This window comes from Pistacia vera, unplaced genomic scaffold (assembly GCF_008641045.1).
Source record: "Pistacia vera cultivar Batoury unplaced genomic scaffold, PisVer_v2 Contig73, whole genome shotgun sequence".
In the NCBI taxonomy this organism is placed as follows: Eukaryota; Viridiplantae; Streptophyta; class Magnoliopsida; order Sapindales; family Anacardiaceae; genus Pistacia; species Pistacia vera.
In genome coordinates this window covers 376,754-381,350 of record NW_022196590.1, presented here as the reverse complement: position 1 = coordinate 381,350, position 4,597 = coordinate 376,754, and the positions used below count along the sequence as shown (strand labels likewise).

At 36.9% G+C, this 4,597-nt stretch overlaps 1 pseudogene; it reads right to left on the bottom strand.

Annotated features, from left to right (window-relative positions):
• Positions 1 to 1,683: 1,683 nt before the first annotated feature.
• LOC116115041 lies at positions 1,684 to 3,605 on the bottom strand (annotated as a pseudogene).
• Between the last annotated feature and the right edge of the window lie 992 nt (positions 3,606 to 4,597).

The window sequence follows — 4,597 nt, the reverse complement described above, 5'->3', positions numbered from 1 at the left end:
AAAAATTAAAGAAAGAGATTTGGAATATGGAAATTGGAAATTTGGAATTTGGAAAATTGGAAATATGAATTGAAAATTGCAAAAACTAATAAAAATTAAAATAAGAGCAAATTGATAACAAAAATATTAAGAGAATAAATGAATAATTGAGACTTGAGAGTTGAGAGAATAGAGATTAGAGAATATGAGAAAATGAGAGAATTTGAGTTGTGAGAAAAATATGAGAGTTTAGGGCCAATTTATAGAAAAAAATGGGAAAAGAAAATGACGAAAAAGACCCCTTCAACGGCTATAAAACGGCTATATTTCAAGGATAAAAGGATAATTGAAAAAAATAAAAAAAATTTACATTTTTTTTTTATTTTTTTTGGGCCAACCCGCCGGGTTGCGGTCCTCTTGCAGAGAGGACAAAATAGCAACCCGTAGGCCGTCGGGTTGCCATTGTGCAACCCGACCCTCCCGGGGGTTGCTGGCCGGTTGAACCCTCTTTTTTACGGACTGAGTTAGGATTGGCCCGCTTAACCCGACCCATTTTTTCCATCTCTATTCAAGTTAGGAGATGATTGTGTATAAGGGTTCATAAGTCAGTCAAAACTAACAACTTTACCAGACTTTTCCACCTTTGATAGTCAAGAATTCAATATATGAGTTTAAAACTGTCCTCCACTTCTGCAAGCAAAACACTAGTTTCATCAAATAACTATAAATAGCACTTGTTTATTTAATAAAAAATTATTGGTGGAGCCAATCCAACTTATTCTAGATATATGTGCAAGATATTGTTAAGGATACCTGAGAAAAGAAAAAGAAAAGAAAGGACTGTATATGGAATGCCATCCACACAAAACCTGGTCTCAATGTCATAATCAGTCTGCACTGCAAGGAGGAATCTTTAACATGTTGAAGCAATGGTAATGCAATTGTCCCGCGTTGACCAAATTCATCCCATCGCTATTCAATTGGTCCAATATTAGCAGAAACAATCAATGCAACCAAATAGTCTTCTTTTTCTTTTTTTTTTTTTTTTTTTTAAATTAATTTGTACGCACTTCGACTATAAGACTTTGAAGTTAACGCTCAAATAAACATTTAATAGCTATCTCTTATTAATAATTATGTGAATTTGAAATCAGGACATCTTAAATAATATATCTAAAAATCTCAAACAAATTATCAAAATTACTGGAGGTAGTTAAGGAAATAGTCCATATCTGTATTTCCTGTGAAGTTTCATCGATACTCGACTTTCTAGTGTTTCTTAATGTGACAAAGTGAAGCCTATTGTACTACGTATTTGTACAGCCACGTGAAACGTCTTTTTGGTTGGTGGAGGTGGCCATCTCAATTTTTTTTCTCTAAAACCCACCAAATGTATGGCACAATCACACACAAACATGTAATCATTTCGGCAGTTTGTTTGTACGCCCATTCCTGCTTCCCTCCGTCGATTTTTATAGGCCTGCACTGGGTTCATCATATTTTCAAGAGGGTTTATTCTGAACATAATCCTTTTGTGTTCTCCGGGAATTTTAGGTTTCTTTTTGCTTCATATTTTAACCAGAAAGAAATAAAAAGATTTTGCAACTGAGTACCAACAAAAACAATCCAACCTTTTGAAAAGAGATTCAATTACTGGGGATCTGCACGAGAATCCGATCGAATTCTTTAGATTAGCCTTCAATTTCAACAGTTTGGTGAGAAATGATAATGTTTGAAATTAGAGCTTAACCCAACATGTTGCGTCTTCAATAGGTGTAAATACACCACCCAGTCACCGTTCCCTAATGGACTCGGCATCGGCACAACATACCCGCCATCACCACCCATGGGAAATGATAGACCGAATGCTGGTTTGCCCCACGAAATCCACTTTTGAAACTGGAAATCTCTGCCCTGATGACACCACAAAAAGCCGGTCCATTTTCACTTCCGGTTCTGTAATCTTAGCTACAGCTGGTTGGGGTCTATGTGCCTCAACCCAATCAATCAGTCCCAGAAATGATATGTGTCACTGCGTTTTCCAAAAAAGCATGAACTTGGATTTGCCACGCAGGGAAAAGGTTTTCCATGAGTTGAATGATTTTTTGTCCACCAAAAGGGATTTAAACATTTCCAAAGTATGCACCCATTAGTCTGATTTGTAACTATCTCCTGGGCTAACCTAATCTTCACCTCAACAACAATCCCCATTTTTGATGTCGTATCATTGTCTGTAGCGCCACACTGCGCTACATTTTCCATAAAAATGCACTGAAAGACTCGAGTTTTGTCCCCCTGCATCCATTGGGTGGAGATGTGAGAAGCCCATTGAGTTGGTCTTTTGTAATACTATATGCGACTATGAGATGATCATGAGGAGCTTCAACAGGTTCTTAGGAGGTGGAGGTGGTGAGAAGTGGCACGTACATGTCATTAAAGAAGGGTCAACGATCCAGGCCGTCTAGGATTTAGCAGAGATCGACGAAAAGATGGTAGCAAAGAAATTGGTCTGGACTGAGCTAATTCAGCCATGAAACAAGAAACATATTTTATGGAGTATGCGTATGCTATTCGGTGGTCGAAGGTGCACGCCACCACAGACCCGCCGCAATGAGTCAGTTGCCTGTAAATCAAATTCATATAATATATATTGATTACATACTTATACTGATCATAAGGGAATTAATATTTGAAGCCTATTTAGAAAAAATTTAACTGCCATCAACCGCCTCACTTGTGATTTACCCAAGACAATAACACTACTGATGTCCCCAGATTCCCCCCTTAGCTCCCCAAATTACGTGTCAAATTATTTTAGAGTAAATATAATATCAAAAATGTTTCTTCGGAATACACTCATTCGATTATCTTGTTTCCATCGATATCCGCAGGAGGTGATGGAAATAAAAAAAACATTAATTAATTTACGCATGTCATGTTCTACTAATGGTGTTGTGTTATATTTCTTGTAAAAAATTAGGTCACATTATATTTCATGTAATATCTATTTAAAAAAAAAAAAAAAAAAATTACTAAATCTCATATGGTAGTGATAATATACAAAACCATGTTCATGTAGTTGTTGATGCAATCCAAATTAAGAAGCAAAAGAACTTTGAGGGATGAAGGATAAAGACCTGAATAGAGAGCACTCCATCTTCTGTTAGGCACGAGCTTGCCACTCAATTACTTTCGTCAGGGGATACAAGTTGAGTTCACTCAACTCGACGTTCGCAAATGCTTCAACAAAGTCCAATCCACGGTTGTTGCAAAGGAGCTCAGGTCACAACAGGGTTGGGGACGACTCACCGGCGAGGGGTAGTATGACACTAGCGTTGAGCCAGGGGCCTTCTTTAGAATAGCACACATGGAGGCAAAAGCATGCTTTGAAGTGACTGGTTAGGTAGCAAAGAAACACACAACGTCAACGGTGGCGGTGGAGCAGCAAGTCGAGGTTGGAGAATGGAAGCCAATGATCCTTCAATGGTAGCACGGCTGCCAACACCTCCTTCTTGCTTACAGTCACCGTGGAAATTCCTCTGCAACCATCTTTTGCCTCTTTTTCCTCTCTCCTTTCGCCCTTCTTTTAACAAGATGGTTTGTGAAGAAGCAGAGGGGAAGGGCATAGATTATAGGCAAAAATGTAGAAATTTAATAGTAATTTATCGGAAATGACATTTTGCACCTCACACTAGCCCATATTAATATTTTTATCCTAAAAGAATTACGATGTAAGGGTATATCAGTCTTTAAGTACTCATTTATTAAGGTAAAATATGCTCTCAATCCCTAGTGAATTTAGGTGAAACACTCTCATGAAAGTGGCTACAAGTTTTGGTTTGGTTTATTTTAATTTGCATTTAAATAAACTTTTAAGTATGTTTATATTATTAAAATGTACATAGGTCAAATTTCTTTAGCTATATGGCCGATGCAGGGCTGGAAATTTCTAGAAATTTTGAAAAGAGATTTAACTTAGCCTTGGCCTTGATTATATATACGTAAGATCGATATTATTAAGGATAAATAAGAAAAGAAAAGAAAGGAGTGTGCAATGCAATGAAATTCACACGAAAGCGTAAGAGACTTGTTACAAAGAAGTTGAGTGGGTTCGATAGAGACTCTTAGGTGTTTTATTCAAGGGTTTTGAATTCGAGTCTCTTGAATAAAAATAAGAATAGCCACTAGAGTCTTATATGACCGATAGGTTCAGGTCTTCAGAGATTAACTTGACCTGAGCTTAAGCTGGGCCGAACAACCCTGATCAAAAAAACAAAAAAAAAAGGAATGTTTAACATTTAAAGTAATGGTAATTAAGTTATCCCACATTGACAAAAATTTCATCAATTTGCTAATTCAAATTGTCTATTATTATAAGAAGCAAACAAGGCAATGAAAGAGACCCTAGCTGTGTTTCCCACAACAAAAGAGCCCTAACTGGTAATTAGTTAGTCCGGACAACCCTGACCATTGAAAAAAAAAAAAAAAGGAAAGTTTAACATGTTAAAGTATGGTAATTAAGTTATCCACATTGACAACTCTCGTCAATTTGCTACTTCAAATGGCTATCATTATCAAAAGCACACAGGAAACCAAAGAGACCTAGCTGTGTTTCCTA